Raw genomic sequence first — 26929 nt, forward strand, 5'->3', positions numbered from 1 at the left:
CAGAGACCACAGAGTGCCCTCCTTTTTCTCAGTAGCCCAATACTTGCTTTGGCAATAGAATTCTCCATTTCTAGACCAAAGAACTGGGTATTCTCTTCATTAATCAATTATTTAATCAATAGAAGTGTGCTATGTAAGGAAGGAGCTACACCTGAAAGATGGATGAAATTTGCACAATTGGCCCCAAAACATTTCTTTGCTTGTACACGCGCAACTCTGGCTTACAGTATTTGGTTTGACAGAGAGCAAAGCCCAAATCTGCATTAACAGACAATAAATCAAGGGCTAAATCCAACAGAAGTCAGACATATTTTACTTTGCACTCATATCTAGCTTGCTCTTGTCAGACAGATCCAGAGAATGAGCTGACTGACCTAGTTAAAACTGCCCAATTAGCCAAATGAATGACACCGCACTGATGAAAGGGAAAGCCAGCAGTACTCCAGGGAGGGAGCTGCCAGGGACTCTGGGGGAGGTGATCTTCCTACTTATGATAAGAGTAAACTTAAATTCCTAATCGTTTTACTCCTACCTCTTTCAGATAGTGGTGACTTAACACAGTAGGTCAAGAGATTAGTAGTGAAAGACGTATTATTTTCTTATGGGTCAGGCAGTTTGTACCCATCCTGAAGGAGAAAGGACAGAGATTCTTTCCGACACTGCTGTGAACTACACTAACTGGAAAACAAAATACTAAACCAATAAAAGAAGCTTGTATCAATTCTTTTTTCATATTTTTCACTAATGAAATATTAACTTTCTCAGCAGTATACTTCCAAGGCTTATTGCTAAATGGTGGTATCTACATTATTAGGAAAACAAACACGTTTACCTTTCATTTCCCACTACTATCTTTAAGAAGGTACAGGTTTCACCTCAGGATGACAGAGGAAAATCTTGTTAAAACATAAAAGCCACTAGCAACGCACTCTGGATAAAGACAACTGGCCAAATACATTTATGCTGATCTCCTTTGACAGACGCTCTACAAAGGCAGCAGAACTCAGCAGACTTAGCACATTAAAGCACAGTCTGTCTCATCACGTCAGCCAAGTAAGCCTTCCTATTTCCTTACTGCAACACCTGCAGTGGTCATCAGGATCTCCGGACCACTGAGGGAAAGTCATGTGTAATCTGCACAAGATTAAAGATAACTTGTAACTAGCAGCCTGTTCATAACAGCAATTCATTCCTTCAATGTCGTCCGAGTGCGTCGTCCTCTGGAGGAAAAGGCCAGAGACTCAAAAGGAACATTTGCCATTCAGAACTTCAGCAGAAAGCTAGAGATTTTACTGGTTTGGAAAAAAAAAAAAAACTTTAAAAAACATCTGGTGTAATCCCACCCTTCTGCTATTAGATCCTTCAGTAGCCAAGGAGAATCACAGACAGCGAGTTCAATGTCACTCAGTCACGTCTGGTGGTCAAACAGTATGGTAAGATTTCCTTACTAACAGGGCACTAACGATGTAGCATTTATGTGTGTGATTAACTCTTATTATGGTGAAAGAATGTACAATATCTCACAGTGATAGTGTTGCCAAATGAGGAATTAAGACACAGCATTTAGAGTCTCATTGCTTTTGACCAGCTGTAAAGCAGAACATAGCTGGTGGGATGCTAATCCCCCAGCTAGCGATGTGTTGCTGAGACTCTGGCCCCTCAAGATCCTCTGTGGTTTGCACGCACATGATGCTGTTCAGGTAAAACTTCATCTTTTATTCCAGCCCCACCTTTTTACTTCTCTAACCTGTATCAACCTTTTTGTGCTGTTGCTAACCGCATTTTTTGATTAACCTAATTTGCCCAGCCACATTACTGCAGGAATGACAAAATCATGACATGACTGCTGTGTGCGCTGCATGATTTTTTTCAAGCAAACAGTATGAGTCCGAGTAGAAAAGACTTTTTTTTGATAAAGAGGCTGAAAAGAAGTGAACTGGGGAACAGGTGTAATTCCTTCCGGAGGATACAGAGCTAGGAAACGAGCAATACATCTGATCTACAGACACGCACGTTGGTGCCCTACAAGTCCTTACACCCAATGCCTGTAAGTGAACAAGTAAACATTCATAGCCTATATACCAGATGTCAAGAGCTAATTAAGACTCCAAAGGAACCATATTTCAGGCTGCCTCACAGCAGCAAGGCTTCATGTTTTGTGTAGGCTACATCAGGAAGGAAAGGGGCTTGCAGTACAAGTGAGACAGCTCCAGCATTCACTGCAGCTTGCAGGGATGGTCCCTTCCCGCATTGCTGGAGCGGCTGTGGGGAAGGCACCAGGCACGTCCTGCTGCGTCCTGGAGACTGGCAGTCAGAAACACTTTGCAAGAGCAACCAGTACCCTAAGAGGGATGTACGTTTTAACATGCAGAGCAAGTAGTGTTTTAGGGATCAAAATCACATTTTTTTTTGGTCTTCTTCCCTGTACATAATTAACTTCCGTCTCATGTTTCTTCTACCTTTTTCTACCTTTCCTCTGACTTAAAACAACACACAGAATAACAAGAAAAGTGAGGCAAACACATACATATAACTCAAGGCAGGATAAGTCAATAACATGAAATACAGATCTTGCTTCAAGTCCTCATTTCCCAGGAGGGAGGTCTTCCAGTAAAGGAGAGCAGTACAGAGTGACAGTGAGTCATATATCCTAGAACATGAAATGTCATCATTGCTACAGCAAACTGTTTATTTGATTCTTAAATTCAAGATTCTGTAATTATCTCATTCAGTACTTAAAGGTAGGCCAAAGGAATATTTTAACAAGGCATGGGTACACTACTTAATCTAAGGTCTCTCTGTGACTAAGACTAAACTTTAGAGCAAACAAGGTTATTATTATAATTATTAACGTTAAGTAAATTTCACTGTCTGCAAGCTGTTGGATATTAGATTCCTCACATAAACATGACAAAATAAGAATAATGTAAAATATATTTGCTTCATGGATAACTATTTTGCTCCTCCAAGTTTTAATGTTATAAGTTAAGGTGGGTTTAAATGAAACTGTTTCCACTCTCAAAGACTGATATTGTCGAGTTTATCCCTTTACTATTCAGTCAGTTATGAAAATCAGCAGAAGGGAGAACATGTTATGTATGTAACAAACAGCTTTAAGTACCTAGAACCTATGTGGCATGCAAATTTTACAATACTTATAAATTCAATAAATTCTGCACAATTGCTATGTTAAATCACTAACCTCCATCTGCAATCAAATTCTCCAGATACTTTGGATCTCTTTATATTAAATAGCCTGCAGGTGTGCACATAAGCATTCGCAGTCTATACCAGATGTCAATATCCAATTAAAATATATAATTTTAAAAGAGTATGCTCTTGATGCCATCAGCATTTTGACAATAACTGTGGTTTTCAGTGCAGCACATTGCCACACTTGACTATCAGTACATAATAAAAAGATATATTGACACAAACTACTGAAAAACAATTCAGCTACTAATAAACTAAGTTCTACCTGGAATTGTAATGAAAGCATTAAATTAGATCTAAAGATTGCCACTGCTTCCTCAAAGACCAAAAGGAGCTAGAAGTTTTTTACATCTCTGCCATCTCTGGTCATGGAAAATGCAAAACTGAATAATGGTCATCCTCCTAACTATACACGTGAGCTGGGTACTATCATGACTCGGGGACAAGAGAGGAAATGGCATCAGCCTGGATCTTCTGATTTTGTCAAACTAGTCCTTCTATGGAATTTCCTGTCAATGGAAGCTTATAAATGAAATGAAAGTTTATGCTCAAAATAGTGAGAGCCCTAACAAATGATTCTTTGGGAGCTGCTTTAATACAACATCGGTTAGCTCAAGGGAAGAAAATCCCCATTAATTTTTTAGTTTCTGAACAAATAAAGGGCAAACATTCTGTCCAGTCCAAGAAAATATATTAGGCTAGGAGGAGACCCTTCCTCTCCATTCTTAATGCAGGAAATCTAGTCATTTCCCTCCCCTGAGGCAATATTCCAGATTTCAGCCAACTTCTTCTTTATAAAAAGAGTCTGGAAAAATAAAAGTCTCTGAGTAAGCAATGAACATACAAATATATAGGAGCTTGCAGGACACACAAGTTGGAATTTCTTAAAACTCTAGAAACATCCCTCTTTTTCACCCTACAGAAGGCGCCTCTTGTCTCTACGATCTACACGTTAATCACAGTTGTATTTGGAAACTGGGGGAGGGCTACGGCCTCAGGTGTCAGTGGAGATAGCAGAGATTCCCATCTTTACACCATAAATGACTGACAAAGACATGCTCGTGATTTACTGAACGTAGGTGAGGTACTAAGGATGGTGAACAAGAGCTATTCCGTGAAACGGTGGGACCTGGGGGAAGGAAGGAGAATTCCTCTAATTTTTGCAAGTCTCACATCAGGAATTTCAATTGTTTCTTTTTATTTCTACCTAGATATAGAGATCAGTTAAAACAAATAGATAAAGTAACAGAAACACTGAGAATATTTCCAAGTACTTTCAAATTAGAACGATTCAACTAACTTTATCTCAGAGCAGGCTTACCTCTGTTACACAGCTACGACTCATGCATTTCTGTTCAAAGGGGGAAGACATGGCTACACATAAATGCGTCTTTTCTACCTGTACTATCAGCTTTGTTTTAGTGAACAGTACATTCCACCTGGCAAAGAGAAAGTCTCTGTTACTGTCTTAGAAGTTTGTCTTGAACTACAGCATACAGACTGTTTTGAAAATATCCCTCATCTCTATGTATTTCCAATGAAAGAATATTAAAAACACAGCTAACAAGAAAAAAGCAAGAATTATAAAATTGTAAAATGTGTTCTTTAGTCGAAAGAAAGCAGCCAAGCACCAGAGCCCATTTACTTTTCTGACATGGAGGCTGTTTGTAAGCTGGCTCCAGTGCAAAACAGAAACGAGACAGATCTGACACAAAACGCAGTTTTGGTGTTAAGTTTTGTATAGCAGCTGCTCCATTGTGCAGTAAACACAATTACAGTATCAAGAGGAATGACTACTGTTTGCACTACTAAGACTAAAAGCAATTAATCAAAAGGCAATATGGTGGCAAAGAATGGATTCTGGCTACTTGCCACAACGAGGAAGAATGAAGTTCATCCAAACAATAGTAATAATTGCACAGACTTTTTTCACTGGAGTGGAACTTTCCGTCCTCTATTTACATATCAAGCATTGGGTCAATGAGCATTTCAGAGTTTTTTTTTTTTTTTCGCCCCTTGGAAAACACACATGCACACACACAATTAAGGGATAGACCTCACACCAGTCGAAAACGAATAAAAATATTTATGTATCCTTGTTTATAAGGGCAATAATTCTTGGCATTGTATTTCTACAGCAGAAACAAATAAATAGTGACAAGTAGTATGAGAATATGCCACTACAATTTGACCGGCAGAAGATCTAGGCAGGCAAATCTAAAGAGTGCTCTACAGACCGCCTTTTAAAAAAACTAATTTCTTGCTTATAAATTAGAGCCATGGGTCATTAAGCTTTCTCTACTAAACATAATGCTACCCAACTAGTCAACCCAGGCAATGAACTGTGAAGGACAAACTGCATTTGTAAATTCTGCTAATTTCAGTTTGGAAAACAGAAGAGAAGCCTTGTTGACTAGCAGCAACTTTGTTCTGCACTGATCTGCAGTCACGTAATGCAGCTATGACATTCAAAGTAACATAGCCTTGAAAGTTACTTGGAAAAGGAATATCTTCTCACTTTCTGTGCAGAGAACTTTGAAATTATTTTACCTTGTCCTCATTTCATCACAGCACTTACGTGCATTACTGAAGTACTGTGCACTTGACTGAAGAACCGTAGAACATGCTGGGAAGCAGAATGTGTGATGGTAAGAAAGAGCCTGTAGCCTTATTTGAACCTCCTCCTAACCATGAGTTTCTCCCCTTCCATGTAATGTTCTACCTCTTATACATCCTACTACAACAGCCCTGAACCTCCTTTCCATGTAATCTTTTGATAAATCAAGCTTTTCTTGCAGCTTTTCAACAGTTCCTCTGGCACTCTTTTTGTCCCTTTTAATTGCTGTCCTTACCTGGACACGACAACCTCATTCCGACCTAGGGACATGCGCTCGAGCTAGTCCATTCCATACTATATCAAACCTCTTTCTCCTCTGAAGTGATGGTTAAAACATATTTTGGATTTTCTTATTTTTATTTTTGCAAAAACAAACATCTGTATCTATCACCACTTTCTGGAAATGGAATTATTTACCGAGAGGAGGTAATATGAGCAATATGACATGATTTCTCAGGGGTTAGGTTAACTATAGATTTTTAGTATGCCTCAGAGCTTTCCAGCTTTTTGTCTTTTTTAGTGGTTTGTATATTGTTTTACTATTTTCTGACAAGAATACATTCACCTGTTTCAGCTATCTATAACGGTTTAACAAATTTTACAGTATCGATATTTTAAAAAATACCATTCTGAAAACATTGAATAATAATTTTCTGAGTTCTAACCAGACAAGTGAGGATATCTTGACATAGCATACAAATTACAGGCTTGTCTATTCTCTTTACCCTTCATCAAATTATGCTGAAAAAGACAACAAAAATTCTTAAAGCTTTAGCACATTGAAACTGCATCAGAGGGTGATGAAAGAAATTGTTTACTATGATAAATCACTTGAACAGGACCGTGAATACAGTTTTCTTTCAAATACGTTTTTATGTATACAGTGTTCCAAAGCGATTTCCAGGGTAAAAAGTTACAAAGTAGACTGGCAGAGCAGATATTGTGAACTGGAAGATAGATCATGCACTCATATAGGCTCCAGAAAATTTTGAAAATTAGGCACGGAAAACTAACTAAAGATTTGAGAACGCTCAGACCGAGATGGAAAGTGAAGAAAATGGTAGAGACCGTTAGCCAAGAACTAGAACTGGGCTTGGCAGATGAAGGAACATCCAAATGTCAGAGTAGGAATTGAAGAGGAACTTTTTAGTTTTAACATTTGCCTCATCACCCAATTACGTCAACTGATTATGCCATACTCAATTGAACCATTAGAACTAGAATAAATATCATTAGAATTATAATACTTGCCTTCCTGCAGTGCCAAAAGCTTCATCAGTCATGGCATGTGACGGGACACCATGGAGACCCAGCTAACTCCATCCTGACCACAGAGAAATGAATGAAGCAGCACTAAAGGAAAGTCTGTGGCTAACCTTCGGGTAGCTTATTCTAGCTAGGAAATATTCAAAATAAATAAATAAGTAAAAACGTATATTTCTATTCAAAACTGAGCTCTCTCGAAATGCAGGAGGCCATAGAAAGTTGTTTTTTCTTTCTTAGACTTTGCATAAGGAAAGAGCCAGGAGCGGTGATACTGAAGCTGCAAGTTTGCTGACATGTGTTGATACACACACACACATCCTCCTGTACTCTGTTGAACCGTACTCTGATCGTTTCTCTCTTCTAGTCTAGAAGCATGAAAACAAGAGCACACTTTCACACATTTGAGCCGTTACTATTTGTTTAATTTCTGAACCAAAAGCCTCTCTATCTTCTTTTGAATAACCAATTCCAGAGATCTCGTTATGTCAGAAATTGGCTACTCCCACAAATTAATCTTTCTCTTTGTTTACACAGTAGTGGGCACCAATAAAAGAAGGCAAGAACTGCCTTATGTTTATCAACCAGAAAAACCCCAAACAAATCTTGCAGCGCTGCCTTTCTCTCGCCCAGCAGTCATGGAAACTGCTGCTGAAAAATCAGTAATAAAACTAATAGCATATAGCAACAGATTTAAACAATTCTGAAAGTTATACTTGTCCATTTTTTAGTTAAATCAGTCGCAACTGCATATTACGCTATAGAAAAAAAAACCCACTAACAAGTAAAAAAGGAATTACATTAAACAAGAAAATGTGATAAAAATCATTCATTAAAGTTCATTTCTGTTAAGAAGACGACATTTCTGCCTCAGCTTCAATAAACTGGACTTTCAGCACGTAAAAACCTTTCCATGCTTATGAAAGAGACATACAACAGCACTGAAAATGGAAGACTGGACAGGAGCGGAATTTTCCTTTCTGTTCTGATCCAGTTGTTTGAAACTGATTACAAAAATGCAGAGTTTTACAGCTGTAGCTGGAACAAGCAGTCAAAAGCGAAGGTTGTTTTATGGAGGTTGTTTTAATAACCCAAAAGGAAGTACAGGTCTCTTGCTTTTCTCCTTGTCATAAGGAATCAGTAACGCAAAGAGCACCCTGGTATCTTTTGCTGATAAGTTCTTCCCCTTTCAATCAACATTTTATCATTTAGATAAAATGAGTACAGATATTTTCATCAGCCACCTGAAGAAGAGCAAATAAATCAATTTTAAAAAGTATTTCTGTAATATAACAAGGCTCTTGTCAGAAACACTTCATTGCAACAAGTTTTGCTTTAAAATATCAGTTCACTGACCCAGAAATGTTCCTTTCAAAACATCATAGTTTCGTTTTCATGAATAAGGTTTTGGAAAGTGAAAATTAAAACACAGAGTAAAACAAACATTTTAAAATATGAACAACTTTTATTTTCCAAAACAGATGTCAATTGCAAAATGGATTTTTTAAAAATTCAGAGTAGTCCTCAGTCCAGAGGCAATAAAACCCATAACTTGTTTTTCCCTGCTAAATCCCCCTCAAATACTGAATGATAATTATCACTGAATTCCTAATTAGTTTCCTTTTCCTTAAAAAGTAAGTACTTTTGAAGTTATGACTCATGGTTTAGCCCATAGAAACCAATATGACACAGACTCAAACTGGAGAAAATAAACAAATAAAAAACCAAAAGACAGCACCCAAGATTTTCTAAGAGAAGAAATTTCATTGTTAAGCTTCAAACCAGGGTGGTTCTTTTTTTTTTTTTTTTTTTTTTTCCCCCCTATAAACATTGCTGAAGAAGGGATTTAAAAAATTCTGAAGATTCAAACTTTGCTAGTATCTTTTTAAGCTTTCCTAGTTGGGTTTTTATTGCTGTGGCTCAAACAATCAATACTTTGGAAACAATTTTCTGGTTAAAAGGCAGAGAAGCTTTGTTCTCTCGCACGATTTAAGTCCTCTTAGTCTTAAGACATACAAAGAAAAAAATCTTCAAATAGTCTCTCACTTTTAGAACTAACTTTTGGTTTGACAGATAGCAGCAGTGAATTATCAGACAATTAGGATTACAGCAGCTTGTCCTAGTCATTTGGTAACTCATTTCTAAATGAGTTGCAAAAAAATATTGCAAGTATAAGAGTGTAATCTCAAATGTACATTTTTTTTTTCCTTTTTTATTCTTACTGAAGTCACTAGACCATCACAGTCTCAAAGACTAATGCTGTCAGATGTGCCAATGTGACTCTGTGGTGTGTCCACTTATTACTGTGTCTGCAGACATAAGCTCATCCAATGCATGTTTTGAGCTGACTAAATGTGAATCAAGCGCAAAGCAGAAAGCCAGGCGTCTGCGGTTAAAAGCCCTGCGCCTGAGCTAATGAGCCCCTCTGAGACACCAGACATAATGGCCTGGACACGGTAGCTGCTAACACGGCTTCGATGTAGCTCCTCGCTCAGCAGGGACCAGTGTTGAGGAGGTGGAGCAAAGTCTGCCAGCAAAGGCACAACGGCATCCCTTTGTGAGCTGGTGCCGTTGGCTTTATAGATAAACAAACTCTTAAAAAAAAACAAAAAACCTCAAAACAACAGTTACTTTTGATAATTCTGCTCACATTTCCTAGCTGAACATCGATGGAAAACAACTGGGAAGCCCTGCAGTCGCGATTCAGAAAGTCGCATCCCCGAGCTCTGCCCAGCTCCTCTGCCAGAGGCCACCGTGCCCTACAAGGGCCAACAGCACTGAACTAGCGCCCACGCTGCCGTCACCTTGCGGCGCGGCTCGGACCACGGAGGCAGGCCCAGGCCAGCGAGCACATCGCCCTTCCCGCTCCTCTCCTGCGGGGCCCTGGCCCAGAGCTGAGGTCAGCAGCTTCTGCAACAGAAGTTATTCAGACTCTGTGGACACACTGAAAATCCAGCTCCATTTAGGAACTAGCTCTTCAGGTGACTGCCCACCCCTTGGAGGTCATCACAGATAGCAAAGGCTGGAGGCAGGGCCAAACAGACTGCACTGAGGCATGCTTTTCACATCAAGCAGGTGCACTTTCAGCTGCTGAGAGCTTCGGTTCCAGAAAGGCAAAAAACTTGGCAGAAAGGATTGCATACAGCTCCACTTTAAAACAGGAGCGTATGGCAGATTGTGTAACAATTGTCATCTTGCAAAGGAGAGTGATAGTGCAGGAGATTTGGGCAGCTTTTCTTGCTCTCCTCTAGGAGAGGGTGGTTTGTGTTTTTTGTGTTTTTGTTTTTTGTTTTCTTAAGTAAAAGAACTATCAATCTGCAGCTGCAACACAGAATGACAATGCAAGGTATCTTCTTCAGTAAAGAAAGTGATTTAATAAGAGCTGAATTCAGATGAGGAAAATTTTAGCTCCATCCATTGCCAAAGAAGGTGACGCCTACTCTCTTTTGTGCTACAAAATGTTTATTTACAGACTACCTTGGAATTTTAGGTAAAAGGCCACAAATTAGTTCTAGGACAGCAGAAACCAGTCAGCCTTTGCTTGGGAGTTGTGCTCCCTCTCACAGCACCACAATACAAATTGGAAAGAAAAACCTCTGACCTCACTGAGCTGAGCTTATCGAGCTTTTACCTAGTGAATTGTGATGTAAGAAAAAAATCTAACTGCTGGGAGATAGTTTTAAAAGTACTTCTACAGGAGACTTATTTCATGACTTGAATTAGACATAGTAAGTCATAAACCCACAACTTTCTCAATGGACACATATTAAATATGACCCCAAAAAACCTAGAGAGAATAGTTTTTTAATGCTACTTTTTCTCATCCTCTGAAAAACTATTTTTACAAGAAATTGTCTAGTCTTTCCTCCTGTTGAGGACTTCACAGTGCCGGAAAAAGTAAAACAGCAGAAAGGGCACCCCTCACACGTGGAGCCCTTCAGCACAAACCACAGCAACTTCATTTCCTGCTCATGTTTCCCTAACACTGTACAGAACCAAGAAGAATAGCTTTTTTTCTCCTATTAACAGGAAAAGACATATATGAGTTGCTGATGACCCAAATAGCAAAGAAAATAAAATACACTGTACAAGAACTTCAGCTATTTGGCTTTTTATTCTTGGAGGTATGCAAAACCACTTAACAACTCTCAGAACTATGTAGCATTTCACCTCTGGATCTAACAGGTGCTCTCCAAGTAAAGTCAATACTTCTACTAATCACCAGCATCAGATTACACTTAAATATTTTATTAAACTACCCTGCCTGATATTGTTTTGATTACTGTCAACAATATGCTCACAGTAAGCACTAACAAAAGATCTGGACTACAATATTGCTCCAACACTGCTTTTCCTCACAAATTTAGTCAAAACATGCAATCTCTTCTTACAGATCCTGTCTCCCCTGAGATTACTGTAACAGAGAGAGACAAGAGGGGGAAAATATGCCTCCTTTCCCAGGTGGTTTATTTGCTTTGACAGCACTTTCTACTTAATCAACATCATTGCTTTTTTCATACTCGTGCTTTTTGTGTCTACACCACCTTATTTAACTTCTTGGTACTGTCATACCTCTAGGAGAAGTAACATAGCTGGTCTGCACCATTTTAACTGTCACGTTGCCTACATTTTCTCTGAGGTCTGGGAAAAACAGTAGTCATGGTGCCAGCTACAAGTGAACCATGGCACATGCAATACAGAGGCAGAATGAAGGAAAAAAAAACCTTTTGCAGACAAGACCTTAGCCTGCCCATTGCCCTCTTGGGCAGCTTGGACAGGTGGGAATGGGGAGCAGATACAACTGAAAGACATGGATGAGTAGCAATTTTGAGGCATGTACAGTACCTGAACCTCTCTATGTGAACAGGCTTAGAGTTAATAGGATCACTTTAATTTTTCCCTGCTTTAGTTTATTTCTCAACAAAACAAATAAAACGTCACCTACCTTGCAAGAGGTGAATAGTTTAATTAATGCTTGTAAGTTATCGATAACTTCTGACAAGACACCATGTAAGCACAAAGCAAAAATGAACAACTGTAAGTCGAATAAAAGCTATGATCCTGCAAAACTATAATAAGAACACCTACAGCTTCTGTTTCTATTTGATTTATGTACTTTAAGAACCACTTAAGGTGATATTTCCAGCTGTGAGTACCATGGCTGTTCCTCAAAGATGTTTGAAAGCACTGAATCATGTCCTCAAATGCTTTGATAGAAGCTTACTCAACGTGCCAATAGGCACATTAAGAGAAGAAGCATGTGCACCTAACAGGATATTTGGCCTTAACATCTGAAGAACCTGCCAACTCCCTACTTTAAAACCAGAAAAAAATTCTAACTAGATTGAAATCAGAAGGGAGTTTGGCCCGCAAACGTGCGCACACACACACACACACACACACACACACACAGGTGCCCACGCTCTACCAGCTACGCTGCTCAGAAAGCCTCAGAGCTCCTCAAACCTCTGTCTGGCTAATTAAATTCCAGACAAGGTAGAAAATTATTGAATTAGCTCTCCTTTCTCTGCACTGGCTGGTTTTATAAGCAATTCCTAGTAGAACTACCTGAGCAGCCTTTTGGCAAAAACAACATAATGCGTTAAGCAAAAGCAACAATAAAGAGCACCCACCCACCCACCCACATTTTGTTTCACGGACAGCAAGACGAACATTTTGTGTGGTAAGGACAATTCGGAGACCAGCAATACAGCATCTTCCAAAGAACGCTAATTAAGAAGAGTTTCCCCGGTTTTGGGGGGAGGAGGAGGGGCAGAGAGAAGGAACACAGGCAGTAAAGCTTGGGATAGAGAATCCATCCTTGCCTGCTCCCCCACCACTATTTAAATAACTGTTTGCTGCTAGGCTGTCCAGTGCAGAACAGACTATTTACAAGCTCCCAGCAAGACCCAAATCAATTAATTTACATAAGAGACTGTAAAATTGTTTTAGTATGACAGGAACAGTAACACTGTCCAGTCTATACAAGTAGAAACATCCTGTATTTCTGCTTCTCAAATGTACTTTTAACTATTCTAGGCTAAAATATGTATGCTGCATGCTCAGGCAAACCTCCATCTGCATAGAAATGAAACATTACTGAAAGAGGTTGTTTACAGGAGCTGGCTGGAGCATCTAATACATATTATAATATGCTAAGCTCTGATAGTCCCATATCAGTTGCAATTACTTAAAAATGCAGTAGCTCCGAGATTGAGGAGAATTAAATTCTCTTCATTCATAAGCAACTAAAACAACAGGCAGGGAAATAAAAGAATACCTGTGGTAAAAGGTAACAGTTGCTAACAGACAGACTGCAGGCAACAAAGCGTGCTCGTTGACAGCACCCCAGAGAATGGTAAAGAAAACACCCAGTTTTTGTGCTTGTTTCTTACTTGGGTTGTTTAAACCAGGCACATAAACTCTATTAAAACCAATAAAAAGAACCCCCTTGGGTTTATTTATTTCAAAATGAGACTTCGGGCACCTAACAAAGGGTCTCAGCTTTTCCAGAGGATTTCTCTAACACCCCACAATGAAAGCGCTGCAAGCTCCTGGTGACGGCTCCGGAGCCGAGAGCTGAGCAGACGTGCGCAGGTCCAGCCTGCGCCCAAGCGGACACGGCGGCCCAAACCCGCGCCTCTGAGCCCACAGAATCGAAACGTCCAATGCAAGTTATCAAAATGCTTTCTGAAAGCAAGAAAGGGGGAGAAAAATGGTATTGATCAGTGTATCCAGACTAATGCTGCACAGAACTCTAGACGCGGCAGGAGTAAACGTGGCCCAGCCCAAGGACACACAGCACTCACGCCGCTCCGCCGACTGAAGGCTCCCGCTCTTTGCTTGGGCGCGTGCAGTACCTGCAAAATTTCGCCTTTGTTAGCCCTTCTAAGCGGAGAAAAATACTGAATGCTGGATTATTTTAAACTGTGTAATTGGTGGAGAAACTACTAAAATCCTGCTCCCAGAGTGACTGAGACCCAAACTTCAACATTGGATAAACTCAGACTAGGGCACATGCTTAGAGGGATCTGCCTGCTTCAGAGAAGGATCTGCCAAATTGTGGAATAACTGGAGGGTATTTGTAATCAAGAGGTGTGGGAGAGCAGGAGACCGCGCTGGCTGCTGGACCTGCAACTGGCACAAACTAAGAAAGTAGGAACAGACAATTCCCAAAACAACATTATCTAAAAGTCAGCACATCTCTGAAACAGGAAGAAAAATGTTCAGCAGAAAGTGATATAAAAAACACAAATATGCTTGCTTATTAATGAGCAGGCAAGGCTCCAAATAAAGCCTTACTATTCAGTAGAACCTAGAGGTTTCTGTTATAAAGTATAATAGAAGCAATCTGCCAAAATTATGCGTTTCAGGACAGTGATAGCGTGGGTACAATGGGGTAGAAGGTTCTGGTCTGTGAAATATAGGGGACACAGAGAGAAGTACAAAAAGCATGTGGCTATAAGCAATGTTAAATAATTTGGAAAATGGCTCTTGGGGTCAGGAAGTTTGGTATCCCTTGCCCTAAAACCTCACTGTCTATACTAACTGGTGTTTGATAACTCAGAAGCTGAAACCCGCTCAAGATTTGATAATGCACAAGTGCATTATCCATAAAAGGTGAGAAGAGCAAGCAGCATAGATAGTGGTCAAAACTAAGCCTCAGAAATACAACAGAATTCAAATATGGTTACGTGTTCTTAGTCTACACCCTCTCAATCCTCCTGAAATTATCATATAAATAAAGTGTCACTGTGGATGTAGCGAGTTAATGATCACCTGCAGGTAAACCTCATTACTGGTTACACTAATAGGAAGATTGCAAATAGATAAGAAAAATAAAGAGAAGGAGATTGCGTCTCCCACGATTTTTGTAAAAATGGTATTTTAAATGAACCTTTTGGAAATCTTAATGACAATATTACTGCACAGACAGACAAAATATGGCACTAATGCTCTTATCTTTCTGAGACAAGTTATTATTAGTCATCACAAACACAATCCGTGCCCACAGACAAGACTAAGAGACTGATTTTTCAACTAGTCTAATTGGCATGAGGATATAGGAAATTAACTGGATCCTGCTCTGCCTGAACTAGCAGCTTTTCTAACTGCTAGAAACAAAAAGCAAGTAAGATTATGTATTACTTATTATGTCAAATTTCTTGCTAGAAAAAAATTCGAGATAGATTTCTTTGCTGGGTTAATTCTTTCTTTTGCACAGATGCTTACAATTTTTTATTTTGTTTCATGCAGTTTATTTATTTAATTCTTAAAACCTTTTTTTAAGGACTGGAATTAAGGAGATTATTCCTCTAGGATGAAGAATGGTGACTAATGGCTCAAAACGCCATTAGTCAAAACAGAGGTAAATGTAAAACACATCACTGCTCTTCTCAAAGCTCACACAACTGCCCTGCAATAACATAGCTGGGAGCTAAGGAACATGTGGAGTACTCGCCCAACAGCGTTACTAACACACCCCACCTCCTTTTGAGCTCTATTTTGACAGTCTGTAAGTCCATCTGGGCATTATTTTTTTTCCTTAAAATTAAATATTTTAGTACTTCAATCATAATCAGTAGGCAAGCTCTGCAAAACCCTGCCATAAGCTTTGTTTCCTCTCTCTCTCTCTCTTCAGATAGACTTCTTAGTGCTCAACAGTGGGACTGAATTTGCTTTGCAGCCTCTGCATTAGTGGGGTCACTTGCACCCCACTTGTTTTCAAAAAATAAGCCAAATTTGCCTGAAGTTATTTCCAAAGGTTTACAATTTACAGGCAACCAGCACTGGTGCATAAACTTCCCTCCTAACCACTCCCCAAACCAGGCTTTCTTTAAAAGATGAAGCAGGACTAAAGCCCACAAAAAAATCCTGATGCAGTATTCTCTTGTTTTGTTAAGAGATTGATTTTTTTTCTTTCCCTTGAGAATTCTTTCATTTCCATATTTAAACTTCTGCACTTCTTCCCTGCGTCTCCCTGAACAAAGCTCTTCTGCAGTCTTCAGTGAAGTGTTATCAATATTAGTATTCTGCTGTTAATATAGCTTCTCTGCTCCACAGCCACGCAGCAAAGTATCCTATCTTAATCATATTGTCTGCTATCTGTAGCAATAAAGATCATCTTTTCTGAACCCCCTCACGTATTGGCAGTCTGTGGTTTAAGGGATTACTCTTTGAAAGAGTTTAAGAATTTACCCAAAGCGTAAAATGAAACTTTAACAGAAACATTAGCTTCAAAAGTCAATAAGACAAGCTTTCTACATTAAAACTTAAAGTTTCTATTTTTATGCTCTGTTTCTTTTTAAAATGGATTACTTGTTACTGCGGGAGCAGGGGGAAGGAGCCTATTTTGTCTGTTGTAAAACCTGGGTATTTTTAGAGACCCTGGAAAAATTAAAGTCAAATCAGCAATGCATATTAATGTTGCTTTTTGTATTACTGAATTCTGCAGCAATGCTTACTGTTTCGAGGGGAGTTTATAATTATGCAAATTGCTAAGCAGTCTGCATAACGTACAACATGTTTGGGTTCACTGACTAGAAGTCGAGATATATTTCTTTAGTGCTGCTTGTATGCTATGCAATTCAGCTTACATTTCTTACGCTCCACTGCTCCGTACCTGTCTCCAGCAGTATCCCCTGCCTTTCAAATTTATATGTAACCTCAGTATCTTTGCAGACATTTGGCTTTCAGAAATTACTTAAATAATTTATATGCACCAACTTAACATTTTGCAAAGCAAAGCAACATTTTGATAGCCCTGTAGTTGCAAACACCTATCAAAGAGACTTTCACCCTTTTCCCTACAAGCTCAGTTTCTCTCAGCAGTTAAACATTGTGAAAGCTGTTCTAAGCTGTACAGAAGACATGCAGTTTTGTTGTTGTTTTTAAAAATCAAGCTTGGGTTAAATATACTCCCTCCTTTAAACATTGCATACCCCCTTCATATCATAAATACCTTGGCCATAGTCACAAGCAGACTCTTTCCTGATCCTATTTGCAAAGGTGCGCCCACCCCGTTCTGGCCTTGCCAGTTCTGAACGGGTGCCCTGTGCTGCTCCTAGTGCCTGCCCATAACGTACGATGCCAACGTGATAGCAGAACCTTTTGGGGAGGGCTGGAAGGGCCCACTGAGCCCCCAAGCCCTGCTGAAACCATTCCACCCTGTGTGAACTGATCAACCTTAGGGTCAACCGATCTATTTCTTAGAGTATCGCCTAGGCAATTATCAGAGCACTAAAAGCCAAACAAAAGTGATTAAACACCCCTCTGGGCAAGCGTAGGCAGTGAGCAAGCACTCCTAGCTGAGCACAGCGTCTTGTCGCACAGCTCGCGAGTCAGGCTCTCTTGGCTGAGACAAGATCAGCTCTAGACCAAGACCTGGCTAAACACCCCAGCTCACGTGGCCAGCACTGCCGCACTTAAATCCTCACTGCATCCCAGGATTATCTCAAAGGAGGAGACTGGGGAGAAAAATGACAGAAGAAGCGTAAAGTTAAGCAACGAAATAGCTGGAAAGTCTTACTCTCTTCAGGATCCCAAAACGGTGCTCTCTCGTGCAGGATCCCCCAGTGCTGACCAGCAAAGTGGGGTTTCTTATTTTAACGCTAATGACTGCCTCCCTGGAGCACTGTTTGTTTAACACTGGCTTGTGCCCCTTCTGCATGCATTCCCCCCACCCTATGCCATAACTGCATGCTTTAAGGAGGTGATGAATTACAGCAATTAGTAACTTCAGTCCAGCCTCAGGGTTGACCATGCTATGCAAACCAATAGACTCAAAACCACACAAGGTCTTGACTCAGCTCTGGTTATGTTTTCATACCGTCTCTGTGGGATAGCAATGCTCAATTAACTTATGTTACTGTCTACACACTTAACAGAGTTTTATAGCTAAAAGAAATCTGTGACATTTTTTCAACCTCTCATGTTTGAGATTGGCTGAAAATGGCTTTTGTTCTACTGGATTAACTCTATAGAGAATTAGACCTACTAAGCCTAGGTCTAGAGATGGAAAAAGCTAGGCAATGCCAGTCTTGATTTTCCATATTCTCCCCAGCACCCAGTATGAAATTTGCTCTAATTAACTGTTCTGAAAGAGAGATTATTCATCTACCTCCACTCTTTAGAATAAAAGGAAAGAATCTGGAGAGGAGATTTTTCCTACCTTTTGTCTGCTATCCACACTAGTTATTTTGTATCTGCAGTTCAACTAAAAATGGATTTTATAATTTTCTTATATCCACTCATCTTAAAAAAAGGAATTTCTTTCAGCACTTTCTAAGCTCCCTTGTGTAATTATGTGAGGAATATAAAACATTCTTCCTTCAGGGAATAAGCCAGCTCATGCAGTTAAGAAGAAATTTTCCTTAGAGACAGATAATTTCATAATTAGCCACTTCAGGATTTCTTGTGGCTTCCAGCTGTTCTGGGAGAAAAGGTATTAGACCTGCCTGACTCACTGGCCTCAAAAACCATCATCGTCACTGTGTTCTGATCGAACCGAGGCCGAGAGGACAGAAAGTCTGGTTAAAAACACAGCCTGCCAATGCTAGCAATGCCTTCTTTCCCTGGTTTTCTTTCATTTTTATCAGGGTTAATATTAACTTTCCTGGTGGTTTTATGTTAAATAAATTAAACATAACTTGTGTTGGTCAGAATATGCACCTTTTACATCCAGTTCCCTTCTGGCAGGCTTTCTGTTTGTTCATCTGTCAGATTAGATGACACTTATGTCACGGATTTGCAAAGTCCGATACTGAACATACACGCCTACGATTCAGTGACATAACGGCACGGGAGCATGCTTGCTGTTTCTTTGCAAGACCTCAAGAAACTACTTTAGAACAATGGGATCTTTCTTGTGCCAAGACATATAACTTACCAAAATATGCAAAAGTTCCTGCTTCAGTGAATACACAATTTCACTGAACAATAGAACAAAAGATCAAGAAAAGAAAAATAAGTATATTCTACAGCAAGGAAATTATTTGTCTAACTTTATCAGAAGAGACTTTTGAGAAATCTGGAGTACAAGTCCAGATCTTCTGTCCCAGATCATCTTTTTTCCTGCTTCGGGAAGGTACTCTTTTTCATCTAAACAGATGAACCATTTCCTAAATATACTCCGGGCGTTACAGTGAAATAATTAGCATAGAGTGTATTAACATGGTATCTTGGACTTGGCTCATCACAGTCATTTAACCAGATATTTAATGCTGTTGCCGCTTGCCCATTAAACGTCTTTCAGACTTTTCTTCCCATTCAAGAAAACCGTTCCAATCAGTCATACCCTTTAAAATGTCACTCAGATGATTGGTGCCCAGTCAACTGCTAAGCAAACGATGATTAACCAGTCCTATCAATAGGGCTAAGCAACAGGCAAGCTTAAAAGGACACTTTGGACAAGAATAAATGACTGTGTTACGTAGTACAACTCTAGCCTGAGGAAAAACAATCAGAGAACAGCTCTTAAAGGCTGAGAGGATGAAATCCAGCTGGATGGTATTAGGGGGTAGGATGAGTTATGCCCTGAAACAGATGGAAAAGGATCATAATTGAAATATGAGAGTTTTAATCCAAATTATTTCCTTGTTTGTTCTTTACTTTCTTGTCTTGCAGTATAATCTTGCTAAAGTTAACACCATGTATATGGTACTATTTAGCTTCCTAATTTGTTAGTAGAGCTTCATAGAGGTCTCCCGTCTGTCTTTCACCCCTTCAGGATCTGACTCACCAAATCCACCTGCTTGGTGTCCCCTCCCCGTGAGAGCTCAGCAGCTCCCCGTAGGCGTCCGCCTCAGCCGGCCGAGCTCACAGCCTCGTGTTGCAGCCAGAGCCTCCTCTCACCCAAGCCCCTCCGTCAACGCCTCTGCTTCCCTGAGTGGTGGCAAGTTTCCACCCTTCAGGGCCTCAGCGTCTACCACAGCATCAACAAACACAAAGCCCAAAACTGGTGTAAGGCAATACTCAAATAATAATCTCTAACACCATCTTCATACACACCTTCCCCCTCCGTGGAAATGATTCAAACTAGTTATCACCTACAAGCTGAGGAGCCATTTGGAGTGACCCGTTTCAAGTGACTGTGCATTGTTAGATATCTCGTATAACTACGCTCATATTGTCTATTCATTTCTGATCCACTCTCCTGTATTTGAAAAGTATTCTCAAGAAACAAACAGCTAAAAAAAACAAAAACAGTCTGAAAAAAAAAAACCAGCAAATATTTTAGCCCTGTACTCCAGAAAGAAAGAGTTGAAGCTTCCTGAGGAAACCAGATGCTTATCAGCAGCCACACAGAGGGTCTGTCAAGGACCTTATCACAAGCAGGGCTAGTCAAGTTAGTAAACAGATGAAAATGAAAGACATTAGTTTTAAATTTAAGTAAAATAAAGCAACTTCAGTGTTTGTAAGCAGCAAATAATTCCCAAAATGATTGTCTGCTATTCCTGAGAATTTACTGGCACTACAATACTGCGGTGGCAGTGCTAAGACACCTACACATTGTGGCTGTTAGAGGCTGACTACATTTATACTAAGGCTGTTAACAATTGTTGCTAGCAGATGTCTACAAATAAAAATCAGGGAGATTTGTGAGAGGCCTACTTGGAAGTTTTGCCTGTTTCTAAACAAAAAAAACCAGAAGTATTCAAAATGACCAGCAAGACCTGTACTACCTTGGAAATATGAGTACAGTGATTTATGAATAAGTAGAGCATGATTTTCTTAAGTATGTAATGGAGCAACTAACCTGATAGTTCATGTAACAAGCTAGTTTGAAATGTCTGCAAATAACAATAGCTGCAAATGTCCTTTATCACAAATCAAGTGAAAACAGACTATAGCTAACATTTGACAATACTATTACTTTGAGTGATGTAAGGGTAACTAGCTGAAAAACAGATTCAGAAGTTACCTAGCCAACAAAAATAGCTTAAAAGAGACATTTAGAACTCCAGCAGATTATCAGACGAAAATAGCATAAGAATTTAGTAAAAAGGTTGAGATTTCATGCATTTTCATTCCTCTCTTTCTCACCTCCAGAAACAGGTAACTACTAGCATTCTAATTTGCTAGAATTCTATTCAGTGTTAATAACATACAGTGTAGATCTATTTATTTTTTTCTGCTATGCAAGGGTAAAACAGTTTCTAAAAGAATAGTAATAGTTTTTACATGTCTGTATAGAACAATGAGCCTAAAAAAAACAACAAATATTTAACTGACTTGTTAAAAACAAGTGGCCAGGTATATAACTGCTCATTCCTCAAACTGCACTACCCTTCACTTGCTAGAGGCTTATTAATTTTAAATGCCCTTATCTATTTTAAAAAAGCTTGAGTCTTTTTTCCATTTCAGAAAAAAAGAAAAAAAAAGTTTCTTATGTCTCTCAAGAGATGTCTGTATGATAATGGCATTAAGAGAACTTTATAAACAAAAAAAACCAAGACATCATAAGCTATTTCATAAGCAACTTTAACTTCTGTAAGACAAATGACAAAAGTAACTCCAGTACACATTTTTTTTTCTGGAAACAGATTTTAAATGGATATATGGTTATGACTAACTTGTAACAACATATTTACAAAATAAAATGGGCAAAGAATAATCTTTATGGATCAGTGTACTCAGATTTTCCATCATCACACAAAAGCTTAAGAAACAGAACAAATGAAAAAACTGCAAAAGCAACAGACATTTTTCATTAAACTTGGGAAACACAACTTCTGCTTTATCTTTGCATACATTTCTACATTAGGTTTTGATTGCTTGATGATATTCAAAATGATTTGCAATTCTAATGTCACTTTGTTTGGGATGAGAATCTGGAGCTATTTCGAGGGGTGAAGGGCTAATTCGCATGCTATTTATTGTGACTTTGAGTCAAAAAGTGAAGGGCTAATCTTGCTCCTGCTACATTGCATGTAGATTACCCAACAGAGCTAGTGAGAGCGTTCCTTTTGGTGTACTGCCAGCTCTAGCCATAGCATCCAGTTCTACCTGGTTAGTCATCCTGGAGCGGTATCCAGCACCCAAGTCACCTTCCTGACTTTAGACGACTATTTTCCTAACTTGGTATTAATGAGAATCTAGCAAAGCACGAGCACGTCTGGCCAGCTGTTTCCATGATCTCTGTGGAAATTAGTCATTTTAAAAGCGTGCAGTACTTTGCCTGAAGGAAAGCCTTTTTTCAGCTCTGGTACGACGAGGTAAAGTCCAAGCCCAGGCAGCTTCAGGTAGAGTAGTCAAGAGAAAACGTGGGGGCAAAACTTCACTCTCTACGTGCCACAGCTGAACTCCTTGCTCTCAATGCAAAATTTCTTACTGGCTGATTTCACCCATCTGACACTCCTGCCTTTTTTTCCCCACCTGAAACCTGAACAACAGAATCCCAGGAGGCCTTTCTGTCCTTTAAAAACCTATGAGAGTCACATCTACGTACGGATGATTAGCTTTGCCTGAGCTTAAAGCACGAGGTCACAGCTTACAGTGGTTTATCAGCTTGCCCAATAGTGGGAAAGAACGTGGAAGTTCTTTACTTCTCTAGCTCCAACGCCTGGAGCTGGAACACGAAAAGTAGAATAATCTTCCATCTCTTAAGGCACGGGCATTTGAAATAATTTATAGTCTAGAGAAATGCAAGTGTGCCATCAATATATAAAAGGAAGCCAATGATAAAACATTGCTTATCAACAGGAGGAAGTTGCCTCCAATTCAGCTGAACCCAACATTTAATTTTTATACTAAATAATCACCATTTTCCTTGGTTAGAAGATCTGTAAATTCAAGTTGTCCACATTTCTGCACTATATACACATGAGAATTAAGCAGCAGTTTTACGTCCACTAAGTATTAAACATAATAGCACTGAGATCCTAGGAAATGAGACTTGCTCGGAAAAAAGTTTCAATGGCCTTCACTGAACAGGAAAAAAAAAAAAAAGAAAAAAAGAAAAAAAAAGCCAACATTGCTTTCGCCATGCAAGCACAGAAGTTTGCTTGCAATATGATCTAGCAATTTTCAATATCTTTTTAGGTCTTATATCATCTCATTAAGCAGGAATATAAAAGAGAAACAGAAACCAATGTGCACTATATAAACAAGACAGTAAACATAAAATATTAATTGAGACAATTTTAAGTGTCCACAAAACTGTAAAGAAGTAAAGTTTCTCTTATCTGAAGAAATGTATAGGCCTAAGGGCACATTATACAACCCGAGCTGATTTATTTCCTCATCTCCTAGCCAAATAGTTTAAAATTTTTCCATAAAATGTCAGAAATTAAGAACATATTAAACACAAACAACACTGTCTGCCAATCTTTTCATTAAGGGGGTTTCCAGCAGGCTTTTTGGTATCTACTGATCTCCTATATTTTAAAAGGGAAAATAGCAGTATTAAAAAGTCTAAAAAAGACAGATAAAATATGTTCCCCTATTGCTCGCCCCTGAAAAACAAAGTTACTTCAACTAAGATCACATCACAGATTTGCCCTGTGAGAGGCTCTGCAGTTTCCCTGAGACACGACGATAGCTGGAGACCAACAGCAGCCCTGAATATTGCACTGCGCTCCACATGCTCCAGGTCCGCGCGGCAGCCAGCAGGAGGCTTGGGTAAAAGCAGAGCAAGGGCTCTTCAAAAGGGAAGGTAGATAAGGCACTCCAGCTCGTGAGGAAATTCCTTGTATTTGTGTTTGAAGAGAGAAAGAAAGATGGCTAGTGGGAACGTGTACAAGGGAGTAAATCATAGGGGTGCAATGGAGCAGTAGATAAGCACGCGGTCTGACAGTCCGCTTGGGGCTATCAGGCTGCAATTTCGAAATAAGTTTTCAGTGAGGCAGTTCATTTTATTTAAGAAGTGAATAGTCCTAAAAATCAATGCATCTCTCAGAAAGGTATGTCTACCATTTGTTATATACCCTGAAGCTGTGCAACAAGCCCCTGAACTAGGAGTGGTAGCGCACTTAGCTTGCTGACATATGGACTCAGAGCCACAGATAAACAGCCCTTTTGCAAGCTCTCTGGAATCATTGTTAAGAAAAGGACTCTCCCAGTAAGACATGGCTCTTCTTTGCATTCAGGAGAGAATTCATAAGCCAGTCTGTGGGTAGCTTGTACTGCCAGAGAATTTTTCAACTTACCATCACAAAGTCGTGACTTACATTTCAAAGCACCCACATCATTAGGTTAATGAAACTGCAATCTTCTAACAGCAGTTGTGCACATAAGCAGAAGTTAACTCTGTCCCAAATATGCTATTTCTAAAAAAAAAATAATGAGATAGTAGCAAAATGATTTCTTGGTTTTCTTTTTCTGCTTGCTTTATAAAGGTCACTTTGAGCTACCCCTTCCTGTCCCACAACATCCAGGGGCTCCTTCTTCAAGTGAGCTATTTTCTCCTCCAATTGAACCAAACTTTGTGGTAAGAACCTCATTTGGATCAACTCTTCAGATAGCTCCTGGTAGGAGGAATTGCGTAAGAGGAATTGCACAGGTAGCAGGCGTTTACCCTCTGCACTTTCTATGCCTGTTGACTTGTCGCAAGACTGATCACAATCTTTTTGAAACTGCACAAAAGCTGAGATTCCTAGCATCATTATCAGTCGCTTAATGTTATTACAATGTTATCCATGATGTTATTCCTCTAAGGAGAGGAAAAAGATGACTACAAAAGGAACCACTGGAAAGGAACAACATTTCTACGTGTTGGGCACCCCCCCTACAGTTATAAATGATATTCCTGGTATTATCTTATGCCACTGAACTGAAAGATACATATGTCCAGTGTTTGGACACTAGATGGCAATGTTAGATTTTAGTTAGTCATGTGATTGATAACATGACTAAATGGGATCTTCAAAGAGAGGAAAACCCCCTTTTTTGGGTTAAAAAGGCAGAAAGTACTGTTTGATCTGGCTAAGTAAGGAATAAAGAACTGAATCTTAATGAATAACCCATCTAAAATCCTAGAGAAATTGACAAAATACTTGTCCATAAGACAAAAAACAGAAATAACCTGGATGCAACCATCAAGTAGAAGATTTTAAAAACCCTACTTATTGTGGTAAGAGCACAGCATATAGCAAAACCATAAAACTTTATTTTCCCTTAAAAAACATTTTATGATATATTTTCAATGTTTTAAAGTAATTTAGGAACACAAGAAAAACAAAATCAATAGTCCTTTACCAACGCTTGCCTTGTCTGTGTCATAGGTATCAAGACATCTGAGGACATCAAGTTTTCCATAGCTGTCATGAATTTCGGCTTGAATTCCACTCATGCCCTGGGCAAGCAGGTCTGCTTTAAAATTGAAAAGCAATATTTGCACCTAACATATACAACTGTAAAGGAGAAATATTTTTTATAGTTATTCCTAGGAGGAATAACGATAGGAGAATGATGGAGGAGAGATGATAATACAATTTTATAACATGCGGAAATTCTAGACTTCTTCCAGGGCTGCCCTTTTAAATCTGATCTGTTTTACAGAGTCATAAAAGGGCTTAAGACCTATGCAACAGAAAACTTATAAAATAGAGTTAATCTCTCATTTTGCTAGGCTAACAGAGGTAATAACTGTTTTCTTCTTGATGGATCTTTGTTTTTCCTTTAAATAAGAGGAAGAGACAAGCCAAAGCACGGAGATAAGTCCCATTCCTACCTCATTTGTTCACTTGCTTCCGCTGAAAAGCGGCCTTTATTCAAACCTATTTCCTGTCGAATGATCAAAGGATTCATAGCATTTTAGACATCTCTCTCTCTACCTTAGCAATCACTACCTCAGTAATGAACAGACAAATGAACAGTATTTTATAAGCAACAGCAACTGGCCTAGTTGTGTTGCCTCATACTCGAGCACTTTGCTCTGCGCAGGGAGCGGTAAACACGCTGCCCGTCGGCCCTGCCCCACACTCTCTGCTGGGAAACACAGGCCAATCTTGCGGGCAACAGATTTCAGACATGTTCCTAGTTATTCAGTAATTGCTTTTGCTTATCATACATTCAGGAAAAACCCCATTACTTGCAGAGCATCCATACCAAAATCACCAAAACAGCAATTTTCCTTCAGTTCCACCATTCTCATCTTCATACTGTGCTTTATAAAACAATATAGGCAACAAAGATCTAAGGCACTGAAGAGCTTCCTTTATGCTCTTACCAAGTGACATTAATAATCATGTTAACGATTATGACATCAGATTTTTTTTCAGAGAAAAATAAGCTCAGAGTTAAATAATTCCAGCAAGAGAACAGGAGTATTAATTCAAATCTTACAACAAACTTCTCAGCTTTCTGATCTTAAGGACTGTTGAGCTCTACCCTAAGAGTACTAAGCAAATCCAGTCTGTCTTGTGGGATGCTATGCTGCTGCCTTTTCAAAGCCACAGGGACAGAAATGTCTGCATGTTAATCTAATTACCTTGTGGAATCACTTTAGGCAGTGTGGTTAAAAGGAGGAAAAAACAGCAGGAGATGCAATACAATTGCACTATTAAAACCAGTCACAGATGTTTTTCTACCTGTCTCAGTCACATTCATCTGCCATCTCTCCTTCCAACAGCTCTATGATGGTTCAGATTTTGACCTATTTTCCTAGCTGCATCCCTAAAAGAAACACAACAACCAGAGAAAGAGGTAACAGAAAAGACAGCTTAAACTTTATTTTTAAATTATGTTTTACTTCCAATGAATAGCAGATGGACACTAAGCGTCCGGAGACGTGGTCCTGGAAATACAAATAAGTCATAAATTTGTAGACTAAAATAGTCCCTATATGCTGGTTAATGGAGATAAGTAAAGCTGAAAAATACATTTTTGTCAGTTGCT

The 26929-nt window shown here is 39.2% G+C and overlaps 1 protein-coding gene across 4 annotated transcripts in view; it reads right to left on the reverse strand.

Moving 5' to 3' along the window:
• ATP10B (ATPase phospholipid transporting 10B (putative)) overlaps positions 1-26929 on the reverse strand; it is a 331169-nt gene that overhangs the window by 94462 nt on the left and 209778 nt on the right. Inside the window, exon 1 of one of the 4 annotated variants that reach the window (XM_009685591.2) lies at positions 19833-19954. The exons of the other annotated variants lie outside the window; for them this stretch is intronic. The gene's annotated coding sequence lies outside the window, so the exon portion shown is untranslated. Of the gene's footprint in view, positions 1-19832; positions 19955-26929 lie in introns of those variants that run through there. 4 annotated transcript variants of the gene reach the window in all.

The sequence above is a fragment of the Struthio camelus genome, chromosome 13 (genome assembly GCF_040807025.1).
Source record: "Struthio camelus isolate bStrCam1 chromosome 13, bStrCam1.hap1, whole genome shotgun sequence".
In the NCBI taxonomy this organism is placed as follows: Eukaryota; Metazoa; Chordata; class Aves; order Struthioniformes; family Struthionidae; genus Struthio; species Struthio camelus.